The 18149-nt window shown below is 38.9% G+C and overlaps 1 protein-coding gene across 2 annotated transcripts in view; it reads right to left on the bottom strand.

Annotated features, from left to right (window-relative positions):
- DPYD (dihydropyrimidine dehydrogenase) overlaps window positions 1-18149 on the bottom strand; it is a 968764-nt gene that overhangs the window by 859652 nt on the left and 90963 nt on the right. The gene's annotated exons all lie outside the window — the stretch shown is intronic.

Below are 18149 nucleotides of genomic sequence, written 5' to 3' on the forward strand. Positions count from 1 at the left end.
GGAAGAAGCTTGCAATTTCCAAAACACAAGCAGTGGCACAAAAGCACACTAAAATTCAAAACATCTCTCTGAAATAGAAAAAAGAAAAGAAAAAAATCAGTGTGGAAAAAACAAACAAAAACAATTGCCCAACCAGCGTCCAACTGCACAGGTGGAAGTAGCAGGTGTACTAAAATACACGGACAGGCATTGGAAAACAACTACAATAAGAGACATTTGAAAACATTACAATCTACAAAAATGTTAGAAATAATATTTTATTTTTTACAACTAGTAAAAAAAAAGAAAAAAGAAATAGCCTTTTGCAGTCAGTGTAGGCAGGGCTCACGATCCATATTAAGGACTGACATTGGGAAAGGGTGTAAGAAGACTGGCTGCAATTTATGTCCTATCCTTTTTTTGGGATAGTGAACATTTACATTTTCTGAACCAAATAACTCACATACCAGACAAACATCAAAAATGAAAATAAATATAAACATATGAGAATATACAAAAACACACTGGCTGATTAATGTGCAATAAGCAGACACAGTCCAAGAACTGTTACTTAACAGTCTTCAAGAGAGCAATTAATGCATATTTCATGATGCTTTTTGTAGATTTGCTGTTACAATAGTTAGGTAGAAACCTTATTATATATTAGCGAGGGTAACATTATAAGCCATCCCAATACTCATATGTGAATTTCATTTAGACTTTAGCTGTTCCTCTAGCAGCTGGCATATACGCCAGCAGTTAATGGAATATTGAAACAACAGAGCAGAATCTACTTAAACTGAATTTCACGCCAAAGAAAAAAAAAAAAAAAGATTAAAAACAGATTAATAAACAATTGTCCAAAATACATCCAATTTCCTTTGAAACCTAATCTTTGAAAATATATTTTCTCTTATATGCTGTTACAAAGATATGTTCTTTTCTATGGCTGCACCATCTTTTGAAATACTTAGGTGATTCAATTCAAAAAAGACATCAGTTCTGATAAAAAAAAAAAAAAAATGCATTTATTATTTTCAATTCCAGTATGATTTTTATTTTAGCTGTGATCCACAAAACCAAAAGAAATTCTGTTATTAGCTTGTTCCAAACCCTCTGTTATAAAGATGGAGAGCACATTGTCACGCGCTATAGACGACTGAATGGAAGAGTGTCATTTCGACAGAGCAAAGAAATAGAGAAACTGCATGCAGCCGCAAAGTGTTCTTTTTTTATATTTTACCCAAGGCATCTCAAAAAGAAGTTGTTCAATGAAGCAAGAACAATCATCATTCTCATTAGGAGAAAATGCCTTTGTTTATGCAAATTTTATTAACAATGTAAACAATATAATATTATATGTTGAAAGCATGGAATAAAATTATTTTTTGCAGAGGTCACAGAAACAGTCACAGTTTACAGTGTTACTAATATTTACTCTGTTTAGCAGCCCGGGTATTGTAGTGACCAGTCCTGCCTTTGGTTGTTAAAGGGATACTCTAAGCACCAAAACCCCTTTAGCTTAATCAAACAGTTTTGGTATCAATGAATCAGTGTATCAATCAAGTCCTTGCAGTCTCACTGCTCAATTCTCTACTAATTAGTAGTTATTTCACTTTTTTTTTTTTTTTAAATCAGACCTAACCACACATCTTCTGGCTGTGACCCACATAGTCAACATTAAAACATGTTTTCATTTTAATCAGATCGTTAAGCACATTGTGTTTACTTTAGAAGTTTTTCACTGGTTTGTTAACTGAATCTTCATAACAAAAAGAGGCCTCTGCAGGCTCTAGTAGTTTAATAACAGAGTAGGAGGTATGAAAATGAAATCAAACACACTGTGCCCTAAGGTAAGCTAAAAAAAAAATTAGATTATTTTTCAAGAAGTGTGTAGGGAGGCTCAGGGACGGATTACCATAGGGGCTGATGGAGCTGCAGCTTCAGCCCCATGCCCATGGAATAGGCCAGGCATAGGCAAACTTCGGCACTCCAGATGTTTTGGACTATACCTCCCTTGATGCTTTGCCAGCATTATGGGTGTAAGAGCATTATGGGGGGTGTATTCCACAACATCTGGAGTGCCAAAGGTTGCCTATCCCTGTAATAGGCCCATTGATTTAAAAAAAAAAAAAAAAAGTAGCTTTTTTTTTCTTTTTTTACACATTACTCTTAGGGTTGCCACCTGGCTGGTATTTATTTGAGGCTGCCTGGCCGGTGCCGATATTGCAGTAATACCAGTATTTTTCTCAGTATAAACAGAGATTACTCTGCAATACCAGCACCAGCCAGTAGGGGCCGCTGTGTGTGTGGAGAGAGGCAGGGATAGGAAGTCATGTAACAAAAGAAATTTCCACCCGTGAGAATGGGTCCAGAGGTTGGAAACGTCTCGTTGGTGGAAATACACCTTAATGGACACTCCAGAGATGTCCTGGGGCTTAACCCCTATATAGGGAAAGAACAAACAGAATGCTCAAAGAGCTGGAATGAACCAGACTGGTTGAGTATATTGCTGGAAAATAGAAGAAAAATAAATATAATAGCTGTGTAATCAAAAAAAGGGAGGATAATGATAATAAATAATAGAATCACATCTAACACAAAGTGCAATCATGCCTTAGTGGCTCACCTCTATATATGCCTATAGATACCCTTATTCCTATTATGTACAGCACATGCGACTGGCTAGTGACTTTATTTGGACTATATGAGTGGTCAAGTCCAGTGGCCTGTGAACATATTTGGTAGGTAAAAGTCATACAGCTGACACGGGTATCCAGAATGTGGTCACTCTATGTGCCCTGAATGGTTTAGGGAATGCCTTGTGGCTACTGGTAGCACTAGCGTGATTTGTAGCCTGTATATAATTCAGACTACATCACAGAAAATTACCCAGACCAACATTGAGGGACAGCATGTGAATATAGTCTGTGGGTTAAATATCTAGCAACTGTAGAGGATTGATAGATCCCTCTCCAATCTGGTGCTAGATAGTTGTAACTCTAGTTATATATAAGTTACATATTATCAATATAGGCACTATTCATCATACATGATTAAGTCCCATATAGGGTCAAAGGAAATTGCCCTAAACAGGCAAACCAATTGTGACCACCTAGGCGAGAGAGAGAGGTGAAAAATAAAGATTAAGGTGCCTCTATGTGCAGAACCATACTTAGGATGTTGGTTGCCTGCACATAGTGATAGATAGCCCTAGTGAGGAAAAGAGTGAGGAAAATGAGCCCAGATGAGCCCGACGCGCGTGTCGGTGCTGTGATGCACCTTCGTCAGGGGCTAACTGGAGACTGAATCCCAGTCTCCTTTTAAATGAATTTAGGTCCCGGTATCTCGGGCTCTGTCCAATCATGAAGCTAATGTCATGCGCATTCCGGCGCCAGAACGCCCTGTGGTCATTATGCTGATTGTGGCAACCAATCATAGTGTTGGTGCTGTGACGTGTCTCTGGGAGCTGTTTAACCAGCTAAGTGCTGAGAGAGCTCCCTCCCGTGCACGTCGTCGGATACATTGTTAGCTGTGGAAGCTTAGCCTAGCTGCTGTCACTAGGGACAGTGTATCCAGTCGATTCAAGACAGTCACGGCTTTTCTTAACCAGCTGAGTGCTGGGAAGGATCGAGTTCATTCCCAAGCACGTCGTTGGATATAGCGTTAGCCGTGAAAGCTTGATACAGCTACTGTCACTAGGAATAATGTACCCAGTATTAGTTCCATAACAGCCACGGCTTCCCAGGGGTTTACGGGTTATCCCGATTGATATATATCTATTCAAGGTTCCAGTTAGGCAATAAACATTCCATGGGATTTACGTATATATATGAATAGAGATATAATTGTCGATCTTCTAGTACTGATCGAGGTGATGAGAATCACTTCTATATTACAGTGCATGATCGATATAGGGATAGTGACTCAAGCCGAACTTCTGATACCCCGCATTAGCATAGCTATAATTTAGCTCATATAGTAACTAGAGCATGAATAACAAATATAAATATTCATAGCCTAGTCAAGTTGTGGTTTAAATGGGGGGTGAAGGGAATGCTATGTATTAGGACAGATGGCCATTGGACCCAAAGAGATACGGTTTTTCAAAAATTAGAAAAAATTAGAAAAAATTATTATTATATATACATATTTACAAAATGTACAGATTACACGTAATGCTTTAATATATTGTTAATATAGCTTCCTTGAACATGTGTGGAGTCATACGACAAAGGCTAACCTAGAGGAAAATACAGCCCAGATCGTAGTGATTGTAGTTGTGAATACACTCAGAATTTGTCTTGGATACACCTACGTAACAGACACAGAATGTCTATTGAGAAAGAATAGCCACTCAGCTCTAGTAGGTAGAAAAGAGATATTCAGTGTGTTCATATAAAGGAGGTATATGAAAATCCTTCATTTAGACCAAATGGGGAGAGGGTTTTTAATGTAAAGATCCAGTAACTCTCTCTTTGGAGTAATTTACTGTCAATGTCTCCCTTTCTAGGGCCTAGTTTAATTTTTTCAATACCATTAAAGCGTAGGCCATGTGCTGAGCCATCATGTCTCAATTTGAGGTGTCTAGAGATGACCGTATCGATGTGCCTGGAGGGGTTCACTGAATTCACATGTTCGAGAATTCGTTTTTTAAAAGGTGTAAAGGTCTTTCCAACATACATGAGATTACAACTACAGGTTAGAAGGTAAACCAGACCTGACGTTTGACAATTGAAGAAAGTATTAACCTCATGTGTCTGTGTATTTGAGGAATCCGAGAACGTTTTTGATTTTTTCCGGATATATCTACATGCCTTACAGCGGCCACATTGAAATGTGCCGACTGCTGGAGTTCTTAGCCATGTATTTTCAACTTTTGGTAGGGAGAGGTGACTTGGTACCAGTAGATCTTTTAGGTTGCGCCCTCTTCTGGCCGTGAGTGACACATGCGGTGTCAGGACTTCCTTGAGGTGCTGATCTTGATAGATGAGGGGCCAGTATCTATCCAGGATATGTTTGACTGGGTCCCACCCCGAGTCGAAAGTGCCGATACATCTAATCAAGCTTGGGGACTTATCCTTTCGAGGATTGTCCTCAAGTAAAGTTTCTCGCTCAGTCACTAGTGCTCTTAGGTAGGCTGATTTGAGACACAGCATATACCTGCATCTCTCTACACACTGATCTGCGGGGGAGCAGGTACACAACACAGAGTCCAGACAGTAGCTCCCAGCCTGCAGAGATAGCCTACTGCTCAGGGAAGTGAGGGATGGGTTAAAGGCTGCAGGGAGACATGGGGACACTGAGACACTAGGAGACACTGTAAGACATGGAGCACAGGGAGACCTCTGGGGAACATGAGACACTTTGAGACAAGGGGACACTAGGGCACACTGGAAGACATGGGAACACAGACACTTGGGGACACAGAGACATGGGGAAACAGACACTAGGGACACAATGTCCCCAATTGTTTGTGTCCACATGTCTCCCAGTGTCCCTAATGTCTGTGTCCCTATATCTCCCAGTGTGGTTCAGTGCCTGTGTCCCCAGGTTTCCCAGTGTTCCCATGTATCCCAGTGTCCCCTAGTGATATGGGGACACTGGAAGACATGGGGACACAGACACTAGGGGACACTAGGCAACATTGGGGCACATAGACATGGTGACACTGGGAGACATGGGGCACTGAGACCTTGTGATACATAGGGACACTGTGATGCATAGTCTCAGTGTCATGCAATGTCACACATACTTAATTAGTTATACAAATTAGTAAGCCTAACTACTCTTCACATACTCTTGCTTAAGTATGAAAACTTAAGAGGGATACATAGAAACAAAACTTGTGTGGAGTAGCTGAAATGAAAATAGTTAAGGTAATGCTGACTTTGGTCTCTCTAACACTGTGGCATGTTCCCTTTCTTCTACACTCACTACAGCCACCTTTTCTCTGTCTCAGACTGTATAAAAGGAGCTTCAGCCTGCTAGTAGTGCTAGGGGACAGTCCTTCAAAAGAATGGAGCAAGCAAATCATTAGGCGCAAGATTGACAGGAAGCTTGCATGCATGAATGGCAGGTGGCCAGACATGCATTCACGACAGGCTAGCCTTCCAATTCTTTGGGCAGACATGTCTTTTTGGGCATGTCTGTCCCTTTCAGGAGTTCTGGTTACATGAGCCGTGTCAGTGGTCCATACTTTTACACAGCCCATTGACTTCCTGCACTGTTAGGAACACTGCTGTTAGGGGGTATGGATTTACTGGAAAGATGAAAGCATGAACTGGAGAGAGATTAGCATATTTTAAGAAAATCTGAGTTTTCTTATAACTGCATCCTATGAGTTTCCCTCCGGCAACATCTCCACCAGATACATAACACTTGAGAGGTATGACCGTTTTACTATTTTTGGTCGATAAGATTCTGTACTTAGGCCCCTCATAATTGTCAGCAACAGGCCCACTGGGCACTTAATCTGACCCTGGGGAGGCTGTGTGAGTCTCAGCCAGAGAGGTGTAGCTAGGGTTGCATAAACAAAGGGCATAGTTCCTAAATAGAGAATTGACCATTGAGACTACAGGGGCATGATCTAAACCCCCAATACTGCTTTTAATTCCCACAAAATACAAAAAATATAAACTTTAAAATAATGAAACATATATTCCTTTAGTTTACACTGTGCAAGACAATGTAGTTCCCATAAAGAATATGCAGCCCTAGCCACACCTCCCACACATCTGTGCATGTCATTTACACAACCTTCCTAAAAACTTCCAAAGAGAAATCTAATCTTTACACATTCTTTATTGCACATTAATTTTTAATGTATAATTTCTTATCACCTGCTATGTTAATACATTTTAAACACTGCAACAGCCTAATGTGCATGATTAAAGTTAAATTTACAGAGCAGGATATATATTAAAAAATAATAATAATAATAATAATAAACTTCTAAAGCAAGATAACATCTTATTGAAAATAAAAACCTTTATCATCCAGGTTGTGTGAGTCACCACCAAGGGAGCTGTAAGTGGGGCTGTATAACCAGATAAAAAAAAAAGGGGTTTAACTCGCAAATGGAAGAGAATTGAACAGTGAGACTCCAGGGGCATGATCTATATACCCAGACTTCTTCATTAAGCTAAAGTTGTTTTGATGCCTATAGTGTCCCTTTAACAGATGAATCTGCATTAATAGTGTGGAGACAAATGGCAGAGCAATTGTGGTGGTACAGTGTTTGAAAGGATATCAGCTGTTGAACGATCCAAAATAATATTGTGGCTATATTGAGCTCTATTTAAATCTGCAGTGGAACCCCTTCAAGTGGCATTGTTGTGCAGTGCAGTGGAGTGGTACAGCCAAGGAAAGAAAATAATGTGTATTTTTTGCAATCAAAGTCCATGGAGGGCTGGTGTGGAAGCATATTAGAAGATGTAACAACCAGTAATTTAAGCAGCCAAGTTAGTACAATTCAAAATAGTCAGGACGGTGACTGTGTATGGTGAGAGTTGAAAGTTGCTGTTGATGTCTCTGAGACCGTAGATAAGTATTGGTATCCCCAAGTCAGTGTTGTAATCCAGAAAAAAACTGAAAAGGAGAAAAAATAAAGAAAAATGCAACCAAAGTATGTTCAGTTCACACACACACACACACACACACACACACGGAGATGGGACGTTCCTACTATAATGTAGGCAGAATGCTCTGTTACAAACTGCTCATATTTAAAAAGATGACTCACAGTCCACTAGTATGGTAAAATACATTTGTATGAAATCTAGATGACCAGCATGGTGTCCGAGGCCTTACTATAATGGCCTGGCTGGCTAGTGTTCTACTTCAATCCAACGGATTGTAAGGGGGATAGCACCCCAAAGTTCTATTATACCTGGTAGGATTAGCGATTTAGTAATTATTTACTCTACGCTTTTAGTTAAGTCTCGCCTCACAGGAGAAAGTGCCTTGCAGGAGAAAGAAGCCATTGTCGTAACCCATGGGAGGAGGCCTGGATAAACGGAGAATGCCCAGAAAGCGGTTCTTCAGGGTCTTCTCGACAGAGGGTAAAATGGTGTAAGCCTGGGGTGGTGCAGAGCGGGCCAGATGGTAAACAAATGGTATTAGATAAAGGCGGTTTATGAAACTCTGTGTCAATGGCTCCTCTCCAAACCATGAAATATATATGGTCACCGAGAGAGTGTTCTTAGTAACCTTTTTTAATTTAAATTGAATAAAAGAAATAGAAAGAAAAACAAGATAAGAAGAAGCCATACAAGGAAAAATGAGCAATTGAGTAGATCGCTCAAGAAGTATAGGAAGTAGTATAAAATGAGAAAACAGGTTGGTGATTACATCACGTTAAGCCAGTACAATAGTATGCATGGTGGTAGTTTAAATGCTACATAGCATTCGAGAAGCAATCCCTCTGTCCATATAATTAAAATAAACCGCAGAAAAACAGGTGCTTACCTTGGTGGCCTCGGATTAAATTGAAAAAAAATTAAAAAATAATAGACAGGATTTTGTAATCTGAGTGCTGAGACATATAAGTTATGTTGCCGTTGGGCGATTGTATAGGAAGGCTGCCATAGTGGCTACTCCTCACAGAGTGCACACAAAATTATATAAAACAGTAAAAAAAAAAAAAAAGTCCAAGTCTCTAGGCCAGTCCACTGGCCCTTAACCCCTTAAGGACAGAGCTTCAGAAGCTTGTCTTTCACTTAATGACAACGGCATTTTTTGCATTTTTTGCTATTTGCGTTCAACTGCAATTTGCATTTTACTAATTTATTGCACCGACACATATTATATACCGTTTTTTAAAGGACAGAAAGGGCTTTAATTTGATGTAACACATATATATATAAATGCTTATTTATTATAAAAAAAATACAGAAATATGCAAAAAAATGAATTTTTGTGTGTTTTTTTTACAGTTTTTGCAATAATAATGTGTACATAATTAGTGCAGGTTAAGGAAAGTAATTAAAAATAAATTCATTTAGTTGTTCTGAATTACAGAATATATAATGTGTCTGGGATTTTAAGTTTTTTTTGGTAGTTACAGGTCACAAAGCACAAGGAGTAAAATAAACTTTTTATGTGGAGCGATTTTAGAATTTGGTATGTTTGTCTTGTAAGCCTAATAGCCATAAAAGAAAACAAAATTGCCACACAAAAGTATATATTTATATAAAGTAGACACCACAGGCTATTTACCTAAGGTTGTTTTGACACTTTCTACGTAGCCATTTTACCGCCAACCTCTGCTAAATATTGGAGTAAAATTGTGTTTTTTGGGGGTTTTCGCACACAAACTTATAACAAAGAACTTCTCATGTGTATTTTGTAAAGTTGCTGTGTGCTATTCCTGTACAAAGTTTTATTATGTGTTCAGTTACTTCTGCTGAGTACAACGGTACCCCCATTGTATGTCTTTGGCACTATTTCGTGAAGCTACAGTGCCATATAGGAGACCTGTCCTTTTCAGTATTCACAGTAGAATTTTGAGAGACGGATTTAATGAGCCTATGCTTCCATTTGGGGTATTATAGTAGTTTGACTGTTCAAAAAAACCCCACAAAGGCCTACCATTTGTAAAAGTAGACACTCCAGGGTATCTCATAAGGTGCATATTGTGCCTTAGCATGCCCCCATTTTTTTACCATTACATGCCAAAGTATGTGGTAAAAAATAATTTTGTGCATATTTTACATACGGATTGCATTTTTGCTGGGCATTTTGTATATTTCATGTGTGCCACTAAGTTCAAACCCCCCAAATTATGCTCAGCTAAGTCTTCTGAGTAAAAGGACACCCCCATTGTATGTCTATGGCACTATTTCGTGAAGCTACAGTGCCATACAGGAGACCTGTCCTTTTCAGTATTCACAGTAGAATTTTGAGAGACGGATTTAATGAGCCTATGCTTCCATTTGGGGTATTATAACAGTTTGACTGTTCAAAACACCCCACAAAGGCCTACCATTTGTAAAAGAAGACACTCCAGGGTATCTCATAAGGTGCATATTGTGCCTTAACATGCCCCCATTTTTTTACCATTACATGCCAAAGTATGTGGTAAAAAATAATTTTGTGCATATTTTACATACGGATTGCATATTTGCTGGGCATTTTGTATATTTCATGTGTGCCACTAAGTTCAAACCCCCCAAATTATGCTCAGCTACGTCTTCTGAGTAAAAGGACACCCCCATTGTATGTCTATGGCACTATTTTGTGAAGCTACAGTGCCATATAGGAGACCAAGCCATATCAGTTTTGACCGAACTTTGAATTTTGACGCCGGGCCTATGTGCAATTTCCAAGCATCTTTGCAGGTTTTAAATTCAAACTACCCCACAAAGGCCTACCATTTCTTAAAGTAGACACCCCAGGGTATTTCAAAAGGCATATTTTGAACCTTAGCGTGGGATCATTTTTCCGCTAGCGTGTACCAGGTGTAGTGGTTATAAGCGTTTTTTCTGCCTTTTTGACACACAAAGTGAGTTTGCACAGTATATTTTGCAAACCATATGTGTACTACCACTGTATAATACTTCATATTTTGCTCAGCTATGTCTGCTGAGTACAAAAATACCCCCGTATGTACCTTTGCCAGGTATATGTGGACATCGGAGGGGCACATTTGGGACACAGCCATTCCATTTTTTTTCAAATTTTGAATTTTTACGCTGTGCCCATGTCCCATTTTAGAGTATTTTACCAGGCTATATAATCCAAATACCCCATAAAGCCATACCATTTCTTAAAGAAGACATCCCAGGGTATTTCAAAAGGCATATTTTGAACCTTAGCGTGGGATCATTTTTCCGCTAGCTTGTACCAGGTGTAGTGGTAATGAGCGTTATTAAATGTATTTTTTTACTTTTTAAAACTTTTTTTACTTTTTAAAACTATTTTTTAAACTTTTGTTTTGATTATTCATTTTTAAAGTTTCCTAAACTTTCGTAAAACTTTTTTTTACAGATTTAACATTTTTCTAAGCTTTTTTTTTTACGTTAACCCCTAACTAGCAGTAAGCAGCACTAACAGTAAATTCCCCATTTTCCCATAACTCCCACCCACCCCAGCTAGCAAAATATTTAATTATACAATATTTAAATTAGTTAATTAAATAAATTTAACCCCTGAGGGTTAAAAAATAAATAAAAGTTAATCGTCAGGGGTTAAAAAAAAAATTAGAACAGTATAATACTGTGATCTGTATTTTGATCACTGTAGGCAGTGATCGACTGGCAGGGAAGGGGTTAATTTTTATTTGGACTGGGTAAAGGGTTTATTTTTTTAAATTTTTTACTTAAATGTTATTAAAACTTTTTTTTTAACTTAATTTTTTTACTTTTTAAAGCTTATTTTTAAACTGTTTTTAACGTTAACCCCTAGTTAGCGTAATACTAAATCCCCCAATTCCCCACTAACTTCCACCCTCCCCAGCTAGCTAAATTTATAATTTTAAAATATTTAAATTAATAAAATAAATTGAACCCCTGAGGGTTAAAAAAAAAGAATTAACCCTCAGGGGTTAAAAATAAAAATCAGATCTTAGTAAAATGTAATCCCTGCCAATTGATCACTGTAGTCAGTGATCAATTGGCAGGGAAGGGGTTAATTTTTTATTAAAATGGGTAAAGGGGGGGTAAAGGGGGGTGGGATTTTAATTTTACTAATTTTTTTTCCCACCAGGGGGCAGGATCACTGAAGATCCGTCTCCCTGCACTTCACACAGAACCAGGAAGTGCAGGGAGGTGGAGGTGAGTAAAGAGAGCACATGTGCCCGCTCAGACATGCTGTCAGAGCGGGCACATGTACTGGGGCAGCCCGATCCGGTGCTCCCGGTCTGCCTCTAATGCAGAGGCAGACCGGAGCACCATTAACCCCACGATCGCCGCGATTGCGGCGATCTGGGGTTAATTTTAACGGGTGACGGACGAGGTCCGTCACTCGTCATTAACGCATTCCCCTGAGTGACGGACCTCGTCCGTCACTCGTCGTTAAGGGGTTAAGCAGTGCCCACCAATCTGGCTGCTAACAGCACAGAAACAGTGTTCTCAGGAGGAGTAGTTGTCAGTGCGCTCTGACAGGTGCCACTTCATGGTTCTCCAAGGGTGTGAGCTATTTAGAGGGGACAGAACCCTTGAGGCTCCATACCCAGGAAAGTAAGAACAGGCACGGGGTGTCAGAATGAGTTGAGCTGGTGGCTGGATGTGAATTTCAAGGCCTGTGGCACACAGGCACCATCAGCTTTGGAGCTTAACCCAGAAATTGAAGCAGAGCTAAACAAATGCTTAGAGGAAGGTGTCCACATGGGGCAGATGTGTCTTCCCATTAGGGTGAGTTGAGAGCCACTGTACGGCAGCCATCTTGGAGGGCAGACTACTTGTAGTCAAACAATCAGGCCAGCAACAAACTCCAGGGTGAGGCAAGGTAAGCACACCTGCAGGGACCAGGATAAGCCCCACCAGTCTGGGGAGCGAGGCCAGAGTATAGAGCTTGGGGGATCAGCTGTCTCCACCACTCCAAGTGAGTTTACAGGCTGCAAGCCACTCAAATGCTAAATCTGTCCGTATAAGTCGGCAAAACTACAGGTAATGGGCAGTAGAGTATTCTCCAGGTAAGTAGAGTAAAGCACTAAGTAGAAATCGTGAAATATATCTTGATTTGGAGAGTAAGAACCAGTTGGTTTCACAGGAGCACCTCTCACAAGTGACTTATTCAGTGGGCAGACAGGCCATGTCCCCCCTCAAACCCCATGCAAATGTCTTAACTCAATAGCAAAACACATTCAATATCAGTGATCACTTTCTTTACCGTTCATATTGAATAAAATGGAAAAATTGATAGAATCATTGGTAAGATGCTGATATCCTAAAAACATACAAATCATCAAGTAAACCGCAAGGATCTCAGTTATCTCCATTTGTTTCCAGGTGTTTCCCTTATCTTTATTTATAATCAGTACAAATATCTTAATAAATACAATAAATTCTTAAATATTTGCTTCTACAGAAAAAAATGCTCGCACTATCAAAACTTTTCTTGATTTTTAACATATGCTTTTGTTGGATTTCCTTATTAGCTTTCCAAATATGAGTAAGTACATGGCCCCTATTCATCAGAACGCCGTCTCTAAAAACGTGTAAGATACAATATATCCAGGCCATAGTACATGAAACTTGAATTGATCAAGTGTGGACTCATTAAAACACCAGGGGAAGTTGGATCAATTCAGCTGCAACACTGCTGGTGAAGATTAGCAGTTACATATCCCTTTCGCTGCTAAACTCCCATAGGTTAGACACACAAATTAACCTTCAGAACAGTGGGGTGATGAAAGTAGGAAGGTCACAACAGACAAGACCCAGTGGAGCGCTAATAAAATAAATGAACTCACCCTTATATAAAGGGATATGAAATATGAGAGAATCTAGAGGGAAAGAAATATAATAGAAACAATGGTGTAGTATATATGGACTTTTTATTCTTAGAGAGAAGGATTATGTTGTAACACACTCACATGGTACAGAGCCTGAAAGAGATAGGCTCAAATCATAAGCACAGGGGTATTTTAAAGCAAATACCAAGCTTCTTCAATGGCTTTATGGCAATCCTCAAAGAAAGGGAGAAAAAGGGGACAATGGACCAAAGTCCTAGTGTATTATCCTCAACCCAGAATGGTGCCAGAACAAATACAAATGCTTGCTCACCTTTAAGAGAGCCAATCCAAACTGGGCTCTCAGTATAATAGATAGTGTGTCTTTAAGAGGGCACTACTCTTCTTTTTAGCAGGAAAGTAGACTAATTTATTGTAAAACACTTACATAAAATACAAATAAAAAGTTCCCATATTTGGCTATCCGGAAGACAGTAGGAACCAATAGAAAGGACTCTCTGGGCATTTAAACAGCAGAAAGACACGAGCAGGATACCGATTGAAAAAGCCTTTGCATAAGGCGAAATGCGTCTCGGAAGAGGACTCATTTCTGCACCATTATTTTATGGGAACTTTTTATTTGTATTTTATGTAAGTGTTTTACAATAAATTAGTTTCTTTTATATTTGAGCCTACGACCTGCATCTACTTTCCTGCTAAAAAGAAGAGTAGTGCCCTCTTAAAGGCACACTATTATACTGTGAGCCCAGTTTGGATTGGCTCTCTTAAAGGTGAGCAAGCATTTGTATTTGTTCTGGCACCATTCTGGGTTGAGGATAATACACTAGGACTTTGGTCCATTGTCCCCTTTTTTCTCCCTTTCTTTGAGGATTGCCATAAAGCCATTGAAGAAGCTTGGCATTTGCTTTAAAATACCCCTGCGCTTATGATTTGAGCCTCTCTCTTTCAGGCTCTGTACCATGTGAGTGTGTTACAACATAATCCTTCTCTCTAAGAATAACAAGTCCATATATACTACACCATTGTTTCTATTATATTTCTTTCCCTCAAGATTCTCTCATATTTCATATCCCTTTATATAAGGGTGAGTTCATTTATTTTATTAGCGCTCCACTGGGTCTTGTCTGTTGTGACCTTCCTACTTTCATCACCCCACTGTTCTGCATGTTATTGTGTTAAGGTTGGAGGAACCTTCATGTGTGTTGAGCTGCTTAGTGGAACCAGGTTCTTCACTACATTACAATTTGAGAGCCTATATAGCACGGTTTATTTGTCACACAAATTAACCTTGTCTATACCGAGTAAAACATTTACACCCTTACAAACGTTATCTGAACCAATGTCCAAGACGTAAAGAATTTCACTCTACAAACATTTCATTTTGCCTGATACATTAGATAACAGCTCAATATGGTCCTCCTTCTATATTTAAATAGTGCAATGTAACAATAATACAATACAGATGCCATAATATTAATGTACAATTTTCCTCTTTTTAACACCCCCAAAAAAGACTTCTGTATACCATAAATACACTACATACAGGGAGTGCAGAATTATTAGGCAAATGAGTATTTTGACCACATCATCCTCTTTATGCATGTTGTCTTACTCCAAGCTGTATAGGCTCGAAAGCCTACTACCAATTAAGCATATTAGGTGATGTGCATCTCTGTAATGAGAAGGGGTGTGGTCTAATGACATCAACACCCTATATCAGGTGTGCATAATTATTAGGCAACTTCCTTTCCTTTGGCAAAATGGGTCAAAAGAAGGACTTGACAGGCTCAGAAAAGTCAAAAATAGTGAGATATCTTGCAGAGGGATGCAGCACTCTTAAAATTGCAAAGCTTCTGAAGTGTGATCATCGAACAATCAAGCGTTTCATTCAAAATAGTCAACAGGGTCGCAAGAAGCGTGTGGAAAAACCAAGGCGCAAAATAACTGCCCATGAACTGAGAAAAGTCAAGCGTGCAGCTGCCAAGATGCCACTTGCCACCAGTTTGGCCATATTTCAGAGCTGCAACATCACTGGAGTGCCCAAAAGCACAAGGTGTGCAATACTCAGAGACATGGCCAAGGTAAGAAAGGCTGAAAGACGACCACCACTGAACAAGACACACAAGCTGAAACGTCAAGACTGGGCCAAGAAATATCTCAAGACTGATTTTTCTAAGGTTTTATGGACTGATGAAATGAGAGTGAGTCTTGATGGGCCAGATGGATGGGCCCGTGGCTGGATTGGTAAAGGGCAGAGAGCTCCAGTCCGACTCAGACGCCAGCAAGGTGGAGGTGGAGTACTGGTTTGGGCTGGTATCATCAAAGATGAGCTTGTGGGGCCTTTTCGGGTTGAGGATGGAGTCAAGCTCAACTCCCAGTCCTACTGCCAGTTTCTGGAAGACACCTTCTTCAAGCAGTGGTACAGGAAGAAGTCTGCATCCTTCAAGAAAAACATGATTTTCATGCAGGACAATGCTCCATCACACGCGTCCAAGTACTCCACAGCGTGGCTGGCAAGAAAGGGTATAAAAGAAGAAAATCTAATGACATGGCCTCCTTGTTCACCTGATCTGAACCCCATTGAGAACCTGTGGTCCATCGTCAAATGTGAGATTTACAAGGAGGGAAAACAGTACACCTCTCTGAACAGTGTCTGGGAGGCTGTGGTTGCTGCTGCACGCAATGTTGATGGTGAACAGATCAAAACACTGACAGAATCCATGGATGGCAGGCTTTTGAGTGTCCTTGCAAAGAAAGGTGGCTATATTGGTCACTGAATTGTTTTTGTTATGTTTTTGAATGTCAGAAATGTATATTTGTGAATGTTGAGATGTTATATTGGTTTCACTGGTAAAAATAAATAATTGAAATGGGTATATATTTGTTTTTTGTTAAGTTGCCTAATAATTATGCACAGTAATAGTCACCTGCACACACAGATATCCCCCTAAAATAGCTATAACTAAAAACAAACTAAAAACTACTTCCACAAATATTCAGCTTTGATATTAATGAGTTTTTTGGGTTCATTGAGAACATGGTTGTTGTTCAATAATAAAATGAATCCTCAAAAATACAACTTGCCTAATAATTCTGCACTCCCTGTAGAATACATATATGCGATCAGAAATGATTTACATTTTCCTTTTCCTGCTCTGGGAAAAAAAAAATATATATATATATTTATTGCTCTTAAAGGTAGCCGTAGACACATCATTGAATATAAATATATGCAGGAGAAAAAAAAATATGCAGAATAAGCAATATTTTGGTATATAAACGTACAATAGATATATAAATCACACTCAGGGTTAACCCCTTAAGGACACATGACATGTCTGACATGTCATTTTTCCCTTTTATTCCAGAAGTTTGGTCCTTAAGGGGTTAAACGGACACTGTAGTCACCAGAACAACTACAGCTTAATGTCGTTGTTCTGGTAATTATAGTCATTCCCTGCAGGCTTTTTGATGTAGGGAAAATGAAATGTTTACACCACAGCCTAGGAACACCTCTAGTGGGCATTCCTCACACGGCCACTAGAGATTCTTCCTGGGGCCATCTCTGCATGGAGACGCTAAACTTTCCCCATAGTAATACACTTATTCAATGCATCTCTATGTAGAGATGCTAAATGGCCAGGGCTCCACCACAAATACAAGTTTGCGTTCCTGATCTTATAATGTCCCTTAAAGGTTTGCTTGATTCACTGCAAGGTCAGTTCAGTCTATTCATCCTTCTGAATTCAAAACAAGTGGAATTAAAACTAATGTCTGCTTGCCAGCTTCTACTATAGTTTAAAACAGTGGGCATGAAGTAACCTCACATCTGAATCTTATGTGCACCTTTCCTAAAAATACAAACAGAAAATTGATATCTGTATGTGGGTATAATTCTTACAGAGAGTTGATATGGTTATACCAACAATACATAGGAATGTGAAAACTGCTATAGAAATCTATTGTTTTTAATCTTATTGGTGGGGAATGCTGGTGTGAAACTACATCTACTAAAGCCAAAATATAATTAGGTTTCCATTCCACTGATTTTAAATCATTTAGAAGATGTTTAGTATCTTTAATATACGAAGGTATCTTAGATACATAAGGCTGTAAAAAGAAAATCAACAGAAGTCGAAGGTTGCAAGAAAGCGAATCTAGGCCACTTATGATGGGACGGCCAGGGGGGTGTGATATAGACTTGTGTATTTTAGGAAGAAAATAAAAACATGCAGTTTTACAGTGTGGGTTGTATAGAAAATTATATTCATCTTTTGTAATAATGCTATTCTCCAATCCAGTTTCCTTTGTTTTTTTTTTTTTTTCCCTTTGGTTTTTTCTTTTCTTCTTTTCTATCCTGTTTCATAATCACTGAATATTTTGCTTTGGGGTTATAGCGTAAAAAAGTTAATAATAAAAAGCAATAATGAAAAAAGTACAAACTGCAGCAACATCCCAAAATAGCAATGCCACATAACTTAAAACCATAACCTGTTAAGAACCAAATGCTGATATGACATTAATGGTCAGTTTTAGCATGCAAGAGTTTGTTAACTATTTATCACAATACTTTTAAACATCTTTAAACCTTCAGGGCACCAAAGCTATTATCTCTGCTCTAGGTTATCATAAACCTGTCCTTGAAGGGTAACAATCACTCTTCTGGAAATTCAAAATACATCATTGAATAAAACATAACAAATCATCTATAAACTAGTTTAACTTTTTTTTTATCAATGATTTAGCAAATTACATT

The sequence above is a fragment of the Pelobates fuscus genome, chromosome 7 (assembly GCF_036172605.1).
Source record: "Pelobates fuscus isolate aPelFus1 chromosome 7, aPelFus1.pri, whole genome shotgun sequence".
Classification (NCBI taxonomy): Eukaryota; Metazoa; Chordata; class Amphibia; order Anura; family Pelobatidae; genus Pelobates; species Pelobates fuscus.